Source organism: Schistocerca gregaria, chromosome 2 (assembly GCF_023897955.1).
Source record: "Schistocerca gregaria isolate iqSchGreg1 chromosome 2, iqSchGreg1.2, whole genome shotgun sequence".
Classification (NCBI taxonomy): Eukaryota; Metazoa; Arthropoda; class Insecta; order Orthoptera; family Acrididae; genus Schistocerca; species Schistocerca gregaria.
The window spans coordinates 828,414,494-828,433,768 of record NC_064921.1 but is presented as its reverse complement, the minus strand read 5'-3'; positions in this window follow the sequence as shown (position 1 = coordinate 828,433,768).

Here is a 19,275-nt window from a genome sequence, read left to right as displayed (position 1 = left end):
AGGCACAATCTTTTCTTGTAGGCTTGTTATTAATTTGGCAACTTGGTTCATCTGCATTACAAATCAGCTGCGGTTTTTCCAGTAACTAACTTCGGTAGTTCTTCACAAGAAGGAAATGACGGCAGCCACATCCTCTTTATTAAAAGCATCGGCGTCTGAAATTTTTTTTTATATGTTAGTCCTCCTTATATAACTGAAATCCAACGGGAAGCTACATGCATTTAACTTCAAGATTCTTGAAAGGAATTCTTTTTCTTGCCTTTTGCTAAATATTGTTTGCCCACTTCTTACCTTTGCTGGAGAATCTTTTGCACTTTGCTGTCGTCTTTATAGACAGAAATGCAGCACCCCAAACATCATCGCTGCCTGGCACTGACTTCTGCCCTCCAGGTAAGTTTTAATTGTATTTTGCGTATCATCCTCGGGCCACAAAGAAACAGTTTTCCTTTCACATTTTCCTATCTGCAATACAAAATGAAAACAAACTAATACAAAACGAAAACAGTAAAATAATTGCAGTAAACTGAAATAAAATTATTGACCCTTTATAGCCACACTGTACTGACCCGTTTCACCGGAAAGGCAGAATATTTTTTCCCCATGTTCGTAGTAGTTGGTAGTACAGCGCAAGCTTATTTATGTGCCGATAACATCATACCTGTTCTCCAGTGTATGAACTTATTATGTAAAGAATACTCATTTATGAGAGGTACAGTAATTTGAATCCAAAGCTATTTTATAAAGTTGTATGCTTTCAGAACTGATCAGAAACAACACATCTTCCACAAACTTTAACATAACAACGAACACGCCTGACAATATTTTCCACTTTCCAACGTATACGCCGAATTCCAGCAGTCACTACTATGTGGCAGCCCTTCCTATACTACTTAGTACCCCACCCCGATTCGGCCGACCTTAGTCTAACGACAGCAGAAGTAAGAAGATACATGAAAGAAATGGAAAATCTGTCGTACCAGGAAACATACCAACAGAATTAGTGAAGCATGGGAAGAGTGTATTATGGGAATGTTTGAGTCAGCTGTTTAAAGTAAGCATGTTAGGGGGAGAAGAAGTGCCGAAGAAATGAAATTTGGCACTTATATGTCCAGTATATAAGTAAGATGATAAGAAAGTATGTGGAAATTATCGTGGAGTCTGTGTTACAAACTCTATTGGTAGTTTGTATGGTCGGGTCCTAAAACACAAGAAGGAGGCGATATCGATGTACGATGAAGTGCAAATTGGATTCCCAAAGGGAAGATCTTATAATATCTAAATTTTTGTTTTAAGACAGCTAATGACAAAGAAATTGGAAAGGAATCCGAATAGCCATTTAGTGTTCGTAGATCTGAAGAAGGTATATACCTCTGTGGCACCAAGAGTGCTGACGCACTGATGGGGAGTCGGCTGGAAAAGACATTTGAAGTATATGCAAGCTATTTAAGTTTGCACAGTGTGTCATCAAAGTGGAGAATAAAATTACGTAATTGCCTTCTAAAACGTAAACGATGTACGTTCATGATGGCGACAACCACAGCGCTAACAGTAGTAACTGCATGTAAATGGCACAATAAAAGGTGTCCAGAGTGTCCGTCGTTCGGTTTCGCCACATATCGGATTTGTCCTTAATACTTCATGTCGACTTCGCTATTCTTTCATTTGTGCAAACGCCAGCGACCTGGCAGTTGTAGTGTCAAAATTCCGTGGTGAAGTTGCAGTTTCTGTTGGCAGCGCCGAGTGCCGATTGCGTCAGCATTTACACTCGCACATCTCTGCCCACCGCAAAGACCAATCTCGTCATATAGATTCTGTTCATCATTTTCAAAAGCTGTTTTTGATGAATGCTGATGTGAAGAAATAGCACAATGGTTGCGTTAAAAATTGTTGTTTAACGCAACGGGTATGCTGCTTCTTCACATCAGAAATCTTGTTATTCCAGTCACACCGCCCCCCACCCCCTTCCCCGCCACTCAGCACTATCGGACTTCTTCTTTTGTGCCACCTGTACTTGCTTCACACAGTGAAAGAGAAGGACTGGATGAGATGACAGCTCAAGCATATGACTGTCTCCACAGACCTTCAATATTAAAAATTTTAAGAAATCTAGGACTCCATCCAAAACTAATTAAAGTAATAAAACTCACTCTAACCAACACCGAATCAAAAGTGAAGTTTAGAGGAGAAATTTCGGAACCATTCCTCATAAAAAAGGGCTTAAGACAAGGTGACTGCCTATCACCATTACTGTTCAACTGTGCACTGGAATACATAATGAAAGAATAGAGCAAGGACAATCTAAAGTTTATGTTGTTGTGGTCTTCAGTCCTGAGACTGGTTGGATGCAGCTATCCATGCTACTCTATCCTGTGCAAGCTTCTTCATCTCCCAATACGTACTGCAGCCTACATCCTTCTGAATCTGTTTAGTGTATTCATCTCTTGGTCTCCCTCCACGATTTTTACCCTCCTCGCTGCCCTCCAATACTAAGTTGGTGATCCCTTGATGCCTCAGAATATGTCCTACCAACCGATCCCTTCTTCTTGTCAAGTTGTGCCACAAACTCCTCTTCTCCCCAATCCTATTCAATACTTCCTCATTAGTTACATGATCCACCAATCTGATCTTCAGCATTCTTCTGTAGCACCACATTTCGAAAGCTTCTATTCTCTTCTTGTCCAAGCTATTTATCGTCCATGTTTCACTTCCATACATGGCTATACTCCATACAAATAGTTTCAGAAACGACTACCTGACATTTAAATTTATACTCGGTGTTAACAAATTTCTCTTCTTCAGAAAGGCTTTCCTTTACTTTACCAGTCTACATTTTATATCTTCTCTACTTCGACCATCATCAGTTATTTTGCTCCCCAAATACCAAATCTCATCTACTACTTTAAGTGTCTCATTCCCTAATCTAATTCCCTCAGCAACGCCCGACTTAATTCGACTACATTCCATTATCCTCGTTTTTCTTTTGTTGATGTTCATCTTATATCCTCCCTTCAAGATACTGTCCATTCCGTTCAACTGCTCTTCCAAGTCCTTTGCTGTCTCTGACAGAATTATAATGTCATCGGCGAACCTTAAAGTTTTTATTTCCTTTACTGCTTGCTCAATATACAATGCAAAAGTTGATATTAACTTAAACTGCTTTGGATTCGCAGATGACCTTGCTCTCCTAGCCAACACCGTTCAAGAAGCCAGGCAACAAGTGAAACCACTACAAGAAATAGCAGAGAAAGTAGGGTAGGCCTTAGAATATCAATTCAAAAACTGGAGATTATGCTAACTGATCCACTACTTGCAAACAAAATTACAATAGGAGAACAGGAAATCAAAATTGTTGATAAATTTAAATATTTAGGCGAAATAATAACATACAATCTAAATGAGAATCCATCATGGGAGAATAGAATAAAAAAGCTGAACTATGCAAGTTATATTACCAAAACTACATACAACAAAAAAGCCTGTCTATAGGTGCAAAATTAAAACACTATAGCCGGCTGCGGTGGTCTAGCGGTTCAGGGGCTCAGTCCGGAACCGCGGGACTGCTACGGTCGCAGGTTTGAATCCTGCCTCGGGCATGGATGTGTCTGATGTCCTTAGGTTAGTTAGGTTTAAGTAGTTCTAAGTTCTAGGGGACTGATGACCACAGATGTTAAGTCCCATACTGCTCAGAGCCATTTGAACCATTTAAAACACTATAAAACAGTTACACAACCAGAAATAACGTATGCAGCTGAAACTATCTCCAAAGCAGCTAATACAGCAGAAATTGACAGAATACAAAAAATAGACAGAAGAATAATCAGGACATGTATAAATAAACAGCATAAAATAAATGGACATTGGAGGATAGCATCAAATGAAACAGTATATAAGAAAATAGAACCAGTCATGAGCACCATCAGGAAGAAACGCATCTCATTTTTCGGACATCTGATGAGAACTTCAGGAAACAGAATTAGTAAAAAAAAAAGTAAGAGCGACATTAAATGGATCACAGAAAATAAGAAGATATAAAAGAACTCCAAATTACAGTAAATGACCTAAAAAACAAGACAGAGACAACCAGAATACTGCAAGACCCGCAAACCACTCTACAAATGAAATTGATTAAAATGAGTACAGGAAGAGTGGTCTCAGCTGAAGAAAGAAAGAAAATATCTGCAAGAATGAAGAAATATTGGGCAGACAGAAGAGCAAAACACCTTTCATATAAGAATAGACTCCAATAATTATATTACCTAAATATCATATTTAGTTATCGTTGAGCCAAATTGTATCCCTCTGTAACAACTTGTTTACAACTTTGTATTTTTGACTGGAGTGGCCCAATCAAGACCATAAAATAAATAATCTAATAATAAAAGTATTGGCGCACGATTGTTCGAAAATATATCGCAGCATATATCGATGTATTTTGGACAAATATCGAAGTATCGATATACCTATATTTAACCAACGGCTCTACTGTAAACGTGCATAAAGCAATCTCTCGTTTTTTGTCACCTCAGTGTATTCCATAAGATACAAGGCGCGGCAACGTAGAAGCGTAGCATTGGAATGAGACGCTTGGGGCGGCTGACTGAGAGCCGCCCCCGGGCTGCGCGCCTAACGAGAGCGCCGTCTGCCTCCGCCCCCACGCCGCCCCCGCGCCGCCCCCGCCGCCCCCACTAGCACCGCAGCGTAAATCACGAGTCGCTTATCGCGATGGCCGGCCGGCGCACGCCCTCTAAAAGGAAACAATAGAGCGCGGTAAATCAACAGCCGACAACGGAATAAGTGCAGTTGTGGAGCGGATGAGGGCACGAGCTGACACGCCAGCGGAGCCCCCCTCCCCCGCTCTCCCCCTCCCCATGCAGAGGCAGTGAAATCGCTACCTGTGGCACCGCCGCTCCCTTCGCGTGGCCAATACCTGCCGGCGCCCGAACAGCCGTGCGCCGGTCCGTCTGCTGCCCTGCACCAATTTGCATGCAATCTTCTGTCTCGCAGATCGCGGCGATTGATGCCACTCCCAACAAACAGACGCCCCCCGGCCGTACATACACTGCGTTGCCCATATTTGCAAATACCTGTTCACACCTAACGACAGCGCCGGAGCCCCCTCTGACCCAACCCCGCGGCAGTTTGGCGGCGCCAGACCGTGATGCGAATGCCGCGCCGTGTTGGCAATACTCTCGTAACGTTTTCGTTTTGTGGTGTATTGGAGGGCACTCACGCTAGCGCTCACATTAGTTGAAAATGAAAACTTTTCCTTTTTTGCGTCACCATTCTTTCAACTTCCTACCTTGGACTAATTTCTTCTTCTTTAGGTAACGACACTGCTTAAAGGCACAGCTGTAGATAGAGATGTGCCACATTGCTGACGTTATCATCGGCGTATAAATAATAGTCGACCCCGTTAAATTATTGCATAGAGGTTCCACCTATAACAGAAACAAACAAGTCTTAAATGAAAACACTACACATTAAAGTACCTTTAGAGAAAATGCAACACAGACAGCTAAAGGAGCTTCACACACACACACACACACACACACACACACACACAAGCACGCACGCGCACGCACTCAAAGAGAGAGAGAAAGGAAACAAAATTCAAATTCGGCGACAAAGCATCTCGGGAATACGTCAAAGCCGACTAGTGACCCAAAAAAGGAACAGTTTCGATTTTGAGCTCGTTTAAGATATCAGATACTCACTGAACTGCGAGGATAGGTCCGTTACATGAAGTACATTATTATTTGGGTGCAGAGTCCTTAGAACGCAAAAGAGGAAGGATTAGTCATAAAACGTGTCTTTTAGCTAAAAGTAGCCCAGTTACGATTTGAATTACCAAGCATAACCCTAGCAGGGGCCCAAACTTTCATCAAAATGGAATATTTGTTGGTGCAGGTAAATCAACTAAAGAGTTGTTAACAATTTTAATTAGAGGATGTCTTAATAGTAAGGGTTTATTCACTTATTTATTCCTTAATTAGTTAATCTCATGAGTTTGCAACATGGACATTAATTAAGAAGTACGTAAAGTAGATAATTATTAAGATTTGCCCTGTTATGATGTAAGGTTCATCAACTGGTCGTTTACCAATTCATGTTAATAAACATACAACAATTACTATGATTCAGAATAGAATCTGATTAATAGGATAAAATTGGATACCTCGGAATATATATATATATATATATATATATATATATATATATATATATATATATATATATATATATACGCAAAACATTTTCACACGCCAAGACCAAGTTTTTTGTTTTGTTTTAAATCACAGGATGTGTTAACTCGCCGGTAAAATTCACATTTACATCATTTGGTTCGCAGGTGACAAGGTATCAGTTCAGGACACCCTACAAAGTTGGTCCTGAAAAACCGTAAAACGAAAAATCACGGTAAGGAGCAAAACGAACAGCAAATTTCTTTAGGTCTCACTTTGTTAGATCAGTTACAACGTAAAATATGTTCACTTTTTACCGTTTTCAATAAAGAAAAACCCACTGATGATGGCACAGAGGTGCTGAAACAATTTGGGCAAAAAGAAAAAAAAACAGTTTGTCTGTAAAAAGGCGGAAGCTATGTACTACAATATTAAACATTGATTTTAAATGAAGAATTTACAGAATGGCGTAAAAATCAACACACAGATACATCCAATAACCTATTTGTTAATCAATAAATATCGACTTAATTAACCTTAAATATCACACAGCTTCTTGCCTATAGATTGCAAAAATAAAGTTTTTGAGACAAGTTTCCCCGCCGGCCGCGGTGGTCTCGCGGTTCTAGGCGCGCAGTCCGGAACCGTGAGACTGCTACGGTCGCAGGTTCGAATCCTGCCTCGGGCATGGCTGTGTGTGATGTCCTTAGGTTAGTTAGGTTTAAGTAGTTCTAAGTTCTAGGGGACTGATGACCACAGCAGTTGAGTCCCATAGTGCTCAGAGCCATTTGAACCATTTGAACAAGTTTCCCCTTTGGTCTAGTACGTTGTTGACAATGCGTTTGAGAGCAGTGTTCAGACCACATGGATACCCAGCTCAATTACTTAACCACAATTTTTTGCAGTTTTAGAGAGGCACTACTGATGACGTGATTCCATACTTCTAATGCATCTTATTTAAGGTATCAGATATTCACTGAAATGCGAGGGTAGGTCCGTTTGCTCTATTTTACACATTACTGTTTCTTGTGCTGTTTTGTAGCTTTCATAAAATATATTTAGTTTCTCTGTTTTCCTGAAATGGATGAGGGAACCTGAAGTCAGTTACATCGTTCAGAAATTACGTAGAGCCCTGTGGATCTACACCTGAAAAAATTAGGCTACAAGTTATTATTGCAGAGTAAGTAACTTTTATCGAATGTTGCACTTTCCCTCAGAGTGCCCCACATACATCTTTAATGTTGTCACCATGCCGCTGTAATGAACGATCAGAACTTTCAATGAATTATTGAGTTTCTCGGCAACAGAAATCCGATCCTTGGTTGCGGAGTAATTCAGGAACCGCTGTCTGAACGATCTCATCATTGCAATATCTCTTTCCCCACAGATGTGCTTTCACCTCGCTGCAATGCTGGCGGACACACGCTACAAGATCTGGATTTTATAGCAGATGCTTCAAAACTTCCCATAGAAAATGTTGGATCAAAACTTGTGTTGTGCTTGCCGAGTTTGGTGTTGTAATATCGTAGGAGAACAACATCTTCGTTAATTTTCCAACTCTTTTGTTCTTTATGGCATTGGGCAGCGATGTCAGTGTTGCACAGTACGAAACAGCATTAATGTTTGTGCCATTTGCCTCATCCTCGGTGTACGCAACTCCAAAGTCGATGTAAACGGTGGCCATGGCCTTCCCTGCTAACTGCGCAACTCCGCATTTCTTCCGCGAAGGCGAGGAGATGTGTGTCCATTCCTTAGACCAGTGGTTCCAAAATTTTCTTAGATCATTACCCCTGAGAGCAATTAAACATTACTCAGTACCCCCATCCTACCCTCCCCACCTTCGCCTGTCATCTGTTGCTCTCCCCTTCCCCCACACTATTACCAAATTTAGCACCTAACTAAACTGTACAGTGAAAGACTTTTTTTGGAACACTTTTATTTTTTAAATGATGAAAGATGAATGACACTTTCGTGGTGAATCGCAAGTGCTACCCACAACTCCATCTTAGAGAAGAAAGCTAACTATCAGCAGTAAGAGTAAACACTTGTGACTAAACAAACTTCCCCTGCATTATTCCTCTGCATTGCGGCGCTTGCTTCTTCTGCACACTGCAAACACATTTAAAATCAATCAAGTTAACATGTGTGCACTACACTTTCTATTCATAAAACTCTTGAGAGCTGCACTCCTTACTTCTGGACTGGCAGTGACTCGAATACTTCCGGATCTTAATACTTTGTGTCTGACTTCAGTCACTAATAGTAATAATAATAATAATAATAATGTGTACAGCACTATAGTAGCTATTAATGGTTACTGCGGTGTCACGCTGTCAAATAATTCATTTATTTTATTTATGGATTCTTCCGTCGCTTCTTGATAGAACGATTCCATATTGAGGGTTGTATAACACTTACGCGGTTTTTTGTTCTACTGATTTTTTATTTGTATTAACTAGTTTTCGGCTTATTAGGCCATATCCAGATAACTACTGGCTATTGTTTACAAGGAGCTTGTGTTCTTACGAACCAGAAATTCTGGACTAACATACAACGCACTTACATACGATGTTTAGTTGTGGTATTGTCTAGTTCATACAAATAAAAATCAGTAGAACAAAAAACCGCGTAAGTGTTATTCAACCCTCAAAAAAATGGTTCAAATGGCTCTGAGCACTATGGGACTCAACTGCTGTGGTCATCAGTCCCCTAGAACTTAGAACTACTTAAACCTAACTAACCTAAGGACATCACACACATCCATGCCCGAGGCAGGATTCGAACCTGCGACCGTAGCAGTCGCGCGGTTCCGGACTGCGCCCCTAGAACCGCGAGACCACCGTGGCCGGCTATTCAACCCTCAGTTCCTTTATCTGTTTCGAAGAGAGTAATGAAGTTATTTCTTCGCTATTGCAGGTACTGTTTATAACTTGGAGATGACATTTTCTTGAGATACTTTGCATTTATTACACATATGTCTCACTATTTATATATACACCTAAGAGTCAAAGAAACTGGTACTCCTGCCTAATATCGTGTAGGGCACCCGCGAGCGCGCAGAAGTGGCGCAACACGACGTGGCATAGACTCAACTAATGTCTGAAGTAGTGCTGGAGGGAACTGACACCATGGATCCTGTAGGGCTGTCCATAAACCCATAAGACTACGAGGGGCTGAAGATCTCTTCTTAACAGCACGTTGCTTGCCAACCCAGATTTGCTCAATAATGTTCATATCTGGGGAGTTTTGTGGCCAGGGGCACTGTTTAAACTCAGAAGAGTGTTTCTGGAGCTACTCTGTAGCAAATTCTGTACGTCTGGAGTGTCGCATGGTCCTACTGGAGTTGCCCAGGTCTGTCGGAATACACAATGGACATCAATGGATGCAGGTGATCAGACAGGATGCTTATGTACGTGTCATCTGTCAGAGTCGTATCTAGACGTATTAGGGGCCCATATCACTCCAACTGAACACTGCCTCCACCAGCTTCAACAGTCCCCTGCTGACATGCAGGGTCCATCGTTTCATGAGGTTGTGTCCATATCATTTGTGTCGTGCAGGCATCAAGGGTACACGAGTGGGCTCTCGGCACCGAAAGCCCATATCAGTGATGTTTCGTTGAATTGCTCGCACGCTGACACTTGCTGACGGCCCACCATTGACATCTGCAGCAATTTGCGGAAACGTTGCACATCTGTCACGCTGAACGATTCTCTTCAGTCATCGTTGGTCCCGTTGTTGAAGGATCTCTTTCCGGTTGCAGCGATGTCGGAAAATTGATGTTCTACCTGATTCCTGATGTTTACGGTATACCCGTTAAATGGTCGTACCACATCTTGATATCCTGATATTGTAGCAGCAGTAACCGATCTAACAACTGCGCCAGACCCTTACTGTCTTATATAGGCGTTGTCAACCGCAGCGCCGTATTCTGCCTGTTTACATATCTCTGTATTTGAATACGCAGGCCTATACCAGTTTCTTTGGCGGATCAGTGTATATGTATAGGACAAGGCACAACATATGTACGTTCGGGGTGGTCCATATGAGGAACCTGTAAGCTCCACCGAATTAATGCTACAAATGGAGAAAAAGTGATTATTGATAACTTATAATATCACTTTTGAAGTCTTACAAAATTGTGACAGCCAAGCGGTTCTAGGCACTACATTCTGGAACCGCGCGACAGCTACGGTGCAGGTTCGAATCCTGCCTGGGGCAAGGATGCGGGTGATGTCCTCAGGTTAGTTAGGTTTAAGTAGTTCTCAGTTCTAGGGGACTGATGACCTCAGAAGTTAAGTGCCATACTGCTCAGAGCCATTTGAACCAACCAAAATTGTGATAATAGTATTGATATTTTGAGAATAATTTAGTTTCTTGACTGAAACAGAATGGAAACGTTTAGTTCTTTCCTCTCAGAAAATTTGATTTTACCCCTCAGTGGTAATTACCCCCAGGTTAGCAATCACTGCCTTAGACGCTCTGTTGGAGGTATGAAATAATGGATCCATGTCTTATCGCCCGTTACGACACGGCTCAGGATTTCAGTGGCTTTCATAGAGTTTCCGATACTGCAAACCTTCGCGTACGATAGAATAAACACTGCCTACTAAGAAGCGCATCTACTGAACAATGTCCGCAAGAGTCACTCTGCGATTGCTGCGAATCGGGTAATCGATTGTCTGGACACTGTCGCCTGTTGTCGAAGTTGATGGTCTCCCTTCCCGATAATCATCACCCACCTCTGTGCGGCCTTGGTCAAATTGTTGGCAGAATTTCGCTACGGCTAGACGCGATATTGCATTTGGTCCACATACTGTGAGAATTTCACTATGAATCTGTGTGCAGTTTAGAGGCTTTGCCCACAAAAATCGGACTGTAGCGCCTGCTTCAACTCTGGAGAACGTTTCCGGTCGGTGCCGTATCATTCACACACTGTGATGTACCCGTTACCCGCACCCCAGCAGAACTGTCTCTGCAGAAAACCCGGAACTTGTACTCTCTTCTGACAGTGACCCACTCTTGTTATGCAGCGGTTTTAGCTGGGACGATACGTGCAACATGTTGTCGACGCTACTTGTCATCACGGAAGCATAAACTGACTCTGGTTTGATGCCGCCCGCTACGAATTCCTCTCCTCTGCCACCTCTTCATCCCAGGGTAGCACTTGCAACCTACGTCCTCAATTATTTGCACAAAGGAAGTCGTTCCCTGACGTCTTAACAGATGTCGTATCATCCTGTCCCTTCTTCTTGTCAGTGTTTCCCACATAAGTCTTTCTTTTCCGATTCTGCCCAGAGCCTCCTCATTCCCTACCTTACCCGTGCATCTAATTTTCAACATTCATCTGTAGCACCACATCTCAAATACTTCGATTCTCGTCTGTTCCGGTTTTCCCACAGTCCATGTTTCACTACAACAGAATGCTGTGCTTCAGACGTACATTATTCAGATTAACGTATATGACAGATACTAGTAGACTTCTCTTTGTCAGGAATGCCCTTTTTGTCAGTACTAATCTGCTTTTGAAGTCCTCTTCGCTCCATCCGTCATTCGTTATTTTGCTGCAAGGGCCCTTCGCTCATTGACTTTCTGGGGCACAGCGCTGCAATTAACGCACAGCGATACGTGCACATTTTGCAAAAAAACTGAGGCGCGCCATTGAGTCCACACGCCAAGGAATGTTGACGGATGGCATTACTCTGTTGCACGATAATGCCCACCAACATGTTGCTAAGGTTGTTCCGACTACGTGCAGAAGTTTAACTGGGACGCTCTCACACATCATTCGTACAGTACCAAAATCTTCCGATGCGATTTCCGTATTTTTTGGAGCCCTGACAAAAGACATTGGTATTTGTCTATTTGCCTCGGGAGAAGAGATGCGCGCCTGGGTACAATCATGGTTCCAAAGACAAACATTTTTCCATGAAGGCAGTGACCGTCTTCTCTCAAAGTGGAGTAACTTCTTTCAGTGTGCGAGGTTTCCACTTGCACGTGGAGCCAGATTCTGTAACATATTTCATGAAAAATGACATGAAATGGTTATCACGTATAGAAGAGGTTGTGTCTTTGACACCACTGAACCAAAGATGTTACCTGAGTGGCAGAATCGATACTAGGGTCACTCCAAAAGAAATGCACACTATTTTTAAAAAAAATACATCTCTTATTCTACATGCTGGAAAGTCTTACAGTGCGTAGATTCATGCTTTAGGAACAATATTTTCATTTCTCCACATAATGTCCATCCCTGTCAACTGCCTTACGCCATCTTGGAACCAGCGCCTGTGTACCCGCACGGTAAAATTCTGGACCAACCTGTTGGAGTCACTGTTTGGCAGCCTGCACAAGGGAGTCATCATCTTCAAACCTTGATCCACGTAGCGTGAAGTTCGTTCACTGTGATGCGTCTGTCAGCAGTCACCAATTCGTTAACTCTGCACATTGTCTGGACTGTGTGCAGTACGAGGCATGCCACTGCGAGGGCAATCCTCAATATTGTCGTGCCCGCTTTCATCACGTAACATGCTTACTCACCGACAAACTGTACTGCGAACGACAGCAGCATCTCCATACACGTTTTTCAACCTCTTGTGGATGATTCCCACTGTCTCGTTTTCACAGCACAGGAATTCTATGACAGCACTTTGCTTCTGACGGCCGGCCGGTGTGGCCGAGCGGTTCTAGGCGTTTCAGTCCGGAACCAAGCGACCGCTACGGTCGCAGGTTCGAATCCTGAATCTGACATGAATGTGTGTGATGTCCTTAGGTTAGTTAGGTTTAAGTAGTCAAGTTAAGTCCCATAGTAATAAGAGCGATTTTTTTTTTTTTTTTTTTGCTTCTGACGAACGTGAAGTGTAGCAGCCATCTTCATGATATGCTGTGACGGCGCCACTCACGGGAACAGGTTTAACAATGTTTGAAAGCAAGCGGGAAAGATGTATCTACACAATGTAAAACTTTCACACACGCAGAATGAAAATTGTACTTTTACAAAAATAGTGTGCATTTCTTTTGGAGTGACACTTGTAACAAGTAGCGACGCGCGGAGCGCAGTAGCATTTGCCGTTGCACTCTGTTTAAGGCAAGATGTAAGACTTAAAGCTAGTGGCTAGTTGTGAAAATTCAGCTGTTGGCCTATGGATACAGCATAATACAGTTTTGTAAGATAATGAAATTTTGTATATTTATTTTTAAATATGCAGCAACGCAATGTGGATTTTCCTAATTATAACAGTACCGTCCCTTGAATGCAGGAACCAAGTAGTTGCGATTACATTTAATGTATACGTTGATTAAGTATACCCAATTTGTAATACTTTGCCGGCATGAGTGGCCGTGCGGTTCTAGGCGCTACAGACTGGAGCCGAGCGACCGCTACGGTCGCAGGTTCGAATCCTGCCTCGGGAATGGATGTGTGTGATGTCCTTAGGTTAGTTAGGTTTAATTAGTTCTAAGTTCTAGGCGACTGATGACCTCCGAAATTAAGTCACATAGCGCTCAGAGCCATTTGAACCATTTGTAATATTTTGAGTGTTTTGTAATCTTGATAGAATGAAGTTAAGTTTGGGAATTTGTTTTTTGTTAAACGATGTTAGACTTTTTCTTATGTAACAATCCAAGTGTGTTTAATTGCATCAATAAGCGAGAATTGTAGAACAACTGGGAAGTTCACTGATTTTGAAGTTAATGTAAAATGTTTCATATGAAGTTTTCCCCCTCCATGAACCATGGACCTTGCCGTTGGTGGGGAGGCTTGCGTGCCTCAGCGATACAGATGGCCGTACCATAGGTGCAACCACAACGGAGGGGTATCTGTTGAGAGGCCAGACAAACGTGTGGTTCCTGAAGAGGGGCAGCAGCCTTTTCAGTAGTTGCAGGGGCAACAGTCTGGATGATTGACTGATCTGGCCTTGCAACATTAACCAAAACGGCCTTGCTGTGCTGGTACTGCGAACGGCTGAAAGCAAGGGGAAACTACAGCCGTAATTTTTCCCGAGGACATGCAGCTTTACTGTATGATTAAATGATGATGGCATCCTCTTGGGTAAAATATTCCGGAGGTAAAATAGTCCCCCATTCGGATCTCCGGGCGGGGACTACTCAGGAGGATGTCGTTATCAGGAGAAAGAAAACTGGCGTTCTACGGATCGGAGCGTGGAATGTCAGATCCCTTAATCGGGCAGGTAGGTTAGAAAATTTAAAAAGGGAAATGGATAGGTTAAAGTTAGATATAGTGGGAATTAGTGAAGTTCGGTGGCAGGAGGAACAAGACTTCTGGTCAGGTGACTACAGGGTTATAAACACAAAATCAAATAGGGGTAATGCAGGAGTAGGTTTAATAATGAATAGGAAAATAGGAATGCGGGTAAGCTACTACAAACAGCATAGTGAACGCATTATTGTGGCCAAGATAGATTCGAAGCCCACACCTACTACAGTAGTACAAGTTTATATGCCAACTAGCTCTGCAGATGATGAAGAAATTGAAGAAATGTACGATGAAATAAAAGAAATTATTCAGATAGTGAAGGGAGACGAAAATTTGATAGTAATGGGTGACTGGAATTCGAGTGTAGGAAAAGGGAGAGAAGGAAACATAGTAGGTGAATATGGATTGGGGCTAAGAAATGAAAGAGGAAGCCGCCTAGTAGAATTTTGCACGGAGCACAACTTAATCATAGCTAACACTTGGTTTAAGAATCATGAAAGAAGGTTGTATACGTGGAAGAACCCTGGAGATACTAAAAGGTATCAGATAGATTATATAATGGTAAGACAGAGATTTAGGAACCAGGTTTTAAGTTGTAAGACATTTCCAGGGGCAGATGTGGACTCTGACCACAATCTATTGGTTATGACCTGTAGATTAAAACTGAAGAAACTGCAAAAATGTGAGAAATTAAGGAGATGGGACCTGGATAAACTGAAAGAACCAGAGGTTGTACAGAGTTTCAGAGAGAGCATAAGGGAACAATTGACAGGAATAGGGGAAAGAAATACAGTAGAAGAAGAATGGGTAGCTCTGAGGGATGCAGTAGTGAAGGCAGCAGAGGATAAAGTAGGTACAAAGACGAGGGCTGCTAGAAATCCTTGGGTAACAGAAGAAATATTGAATTTAATTGATGAAAGGAGAAAATATAAAAATGCAGTAAATGAAGCAGGCAAAAAGGAATACAAACGTCTCAAAAATGAGATCGATAGGAAATGCAAAATGGCTAAACAGGGATGGCTAGAGGACAAATGTAAGTATGTAGAAGCTTATCTCACTAGGGGTAAGATAGATACAGCCTACAGGAAAATTAAAGAGACCTTTGGAGAGAAGAGAACCACGTGTATGAATATCAAGAGCTCAGATGGCAGCCCAGTTCTAAGCAAAGAAGGGAAGGCAGAAAGGTGGAAGGAGTATATAGAAGGTTTATACAAGGGCGATGTACTTGAGGACAATATTATGGAAATAGAAGAGGATGTAGATGAAGACGAAATGGGAGATACGATACTGCGTGAAGAGTTTGACAGAGCACTGAAAGACCTGAGTCGAAACAAGGCCCCTGGAGTAGACAACATTTCATTAGAACTACTGACGGCCTTGGGAGAGCCAGTCATGACAAAACTCTACCAGCTGATGAGCAAGATGTATGAGACAGGCGAAATACCCTCAGACTTCAAGAAGAATATAATAATTCCAATCCCAAAGAAAGCAGGTGCTGACAGATGTGAAAATTACCGAACTATCAGTTTAATAAGCCACGGCTGCAAAATACTAACGCGAATTCTTTACAGACGAATGGAAAAACTGGTAGATGCAGACCTCGGGGAGGATCAGTTTGGATTCCGTCGAAATGTTGGAACACGTGAGGCAATACTGACCTTACGACTTATCTTAGAAGAAAGATTAAGAAAAGGCAAACCTACGTTTCTAGCATTTGTAGACTTAGAGAAAGCTTTTGACAATGTAGACTGGAATACTCTTTTTCAAATTCTAAAGGTGGCAGGGGTAAAATACAGGGAGCGAAAGGCTATTTATAATTTGTACAGAAACCAGATGGTAGTAATAAGAGTCGAGGGGCATGAAAGGGAAGCAGTGGTTGGGAAAGGTGTGAGACAGGGTTGTAGCCTCTCCCCGATGTTATTCAATCTGTATATTGAGCAAGCAGTAAAGGAAACAAAAGAAAAATTTGGAGTAGGTATTAAAATTCATGGAGCCGAAGTAAAAACTTTGAGGTTCGCCGATAACATTGTAATTCTGTCAGAGACGGCAAAGGACTTGGAAGAGCAGTTGAACGGAATGGACAGTGTCTTGAAAGGAGGATATAAGATGAACATTAACAAAAGCAAAACGAGGATAATGGAATGTAGTCAAATTAAATCGGGTGATGCTGAGGGAATTAGATTAGGAAATGAGACGCTTAAAGTAGTAAAGGAGTTTTGCTATTTAGGAAGTAAAATAACTGATGATGGTCGAAGTAGAGAGGATATAAAATGTAGACTGGCAATGGCAAGGAAAGCGTTTCTGAAGAAGAGAAATTTGTTAACATCGAATATAGATTTATGTATCAGGAAGTCGTTTCTGAAAGTATTTGTTTGGAGTGTAGCCATGTATGGAAGTGAAACATGGACGATAACTAGTTTGGACAAGAAGAGAATAGAAGCTTTCGAAATGTGGTGCTACAGAAGAATACTGAAGATAAGGTGGATAGATCACGTAACTAATGAGGAGGTATTGAATAGGATTGGGGAGAAAAGAAGTTTGTGGCACAACTTGACTAGAAGAAGGGATCGGTTGGTAGGACATGTTTTGAGGCATAAAGGGATCAGAAATTTTGCATTGGAGGGCAGCGTGGAGGGTAAAAATCGTAGAGGGAGACCGAGAGATGAGTACACTAAGCAGATTCAGAAGGATGTAGGTTGCAGTAGGTACTGGGAGATGAAGCAGCTTGCACAGGATAGAGTAGCATGGAGAGCTGCATCAAACCAGTCTCAGGACTGAAGACAACAACAACATGAAGTTTTGTGAAGGAGAAACTTTATTTTCAATGCAATTTTCGAACTGAAGCATTCGGTCTTAGCATATCCCGTTATCAGTATTATCCTCGTAAAGAAAGTTGACACTCTGCGCGGTGGCTGATGGGGGCGACTGCAAAGGTATTTACCATTTACAGTCTATCCCATCAGCCGGCGCACCGAGTGTCAACTTTGTTTGCGCGAGTAATACCTCATCCTCTTCCATGTCGTGTTTGTTTAAATCCAATGAGTATTTTTGAAAAGAAATGATTACTCAGTCAGAGTCAGGAAAATATTAATGTGCCAGAGACAGAAAATTATTAATGTTTGTAACAGTCCGTCACATTTTTTTCTTATTTTATTAAATTACACTATGCGTTTCGGACCCTATCGGTCCATCTTCAGGTGTAAATCGTCTAATACGTAATTTAAATTTGCTGTTGAGTGAGGTGACATGCAATTTCCTGTGTGAGAGAGTTAGGTGTCGGCTTTCGTATTTCGTGAATCGAGTGCGGAAATATGTGAGGAACAGCGAGAAAAAAAAAACACTGAAAAACTTATCGAACACACAAGGAAAAATATTTTTAACGTGATAAGGTCTGCATACGTATTCTGACGTTCTTCCTTCTTCTTTGGTACATTTTTCAATGTTTCTTTTTTTTACACTGTTCCTCAGATATTTCCGCACTCGATACACGAAATACGAAAGCTAACACCTAACTGTCTCATAAAGGAAAATGCATGTCACCTCATTCAATAGCAAATGTAAATTATGTATTAAAGGAATTGCACCTGAAGGTGGACCCTCAGTGTCCGAAATGAATCGTATACCTTAATGAAACAAGCAAAAATTGTGACTAAAGGTATTTTGTTCAAACTTCCTGTGTATTGAATAAAGTCTCGTTTACAGCTGTAAAGTATGGATAAAATTAAATAAAAAAAAGAAACACATGCTTGGGTCATAGCGTATTTCTCTACGTCACACATCACACTATTTTAGAAGCACAGTGTGACTGTCAGGATTTTAGAGTTACTGAGACGTCATAGGGTGTTAATGATAACAATAGTTGGTAATTATGTCTGTCATACTAATAGTTCTAAAGTCCAGTCAAACGTGCTCTGCTTATAAATTTGTATGACATAGACAAGTATGCTGACAGCGACCCAAGTATCGACGTTTAGTGGGTTATACTACACTGGTGTCCAAAACCATAGCAAAAAGAACTACATCCGCGTCCCGTGTCTAATTCACGGTAGAACCATACAAACTGTCAACAAATGTCCGAAAGATCGTGTCCTGCACGGCAGATGGCATTCTGCTCAACCACGCCAACGATGACGTCAGTGCACCTATCAAACGTGGCAGTGTTTGCCGGTTAGTTCCACATCCACAGTCGCAGTGTATACAGTCACAGACGGTGTAGTGTGGCACAAGACGCCTACCAGGCTCACTGCTGTGGAGGGCCATTGGGAAGAATGGAAACAATACAGTCGCCAACTGTGGCTTAATGTAAATTATTCTGTTGCTTTTCGGCTGTGGCCACAGTTTACAGAGACCTAAACTGTCTCCCACAGACAAGGGGCCGACCGCGTGTAATATTAGAAAGGGAGAACCGTTATTCGACTGCAAGGACACTTTGGTATCGCCTTAGTACGGCACGGCAATTGGCATCTCACCTCGCAGCATCCACTGGACGTATTGTAGCGAGGCAAACGCTGTACAGATGGCTTCGGCAGATTGACTTTTATGAACGTCTGGAGTGGGGCCGTCGACATGCCACCTGGATGGTCGAACAGTTTGCAGGTGTTGTTTTCACAGATGAGTTCCGGTTTGGACTAGACAGTGATTCTCGTTGGATTCGCATCTGGAGGGTCTGTAGGGAATGTGGAAAACGGTTTTGGACCCAACCATTGTGAAAAGAGACTGATATCGAGGATGATCCATAATGGTGTGGGCAGGTATTATGTTGACCACTCGAATACCTCTTCATGAAATTCTACAGTTAAATCATCAGGGTATAACTGCTGTCAGGTATCGTGACGAGATCCCGGGACCTCATATGCGGTTGATGCGAGGTGCTGTGGG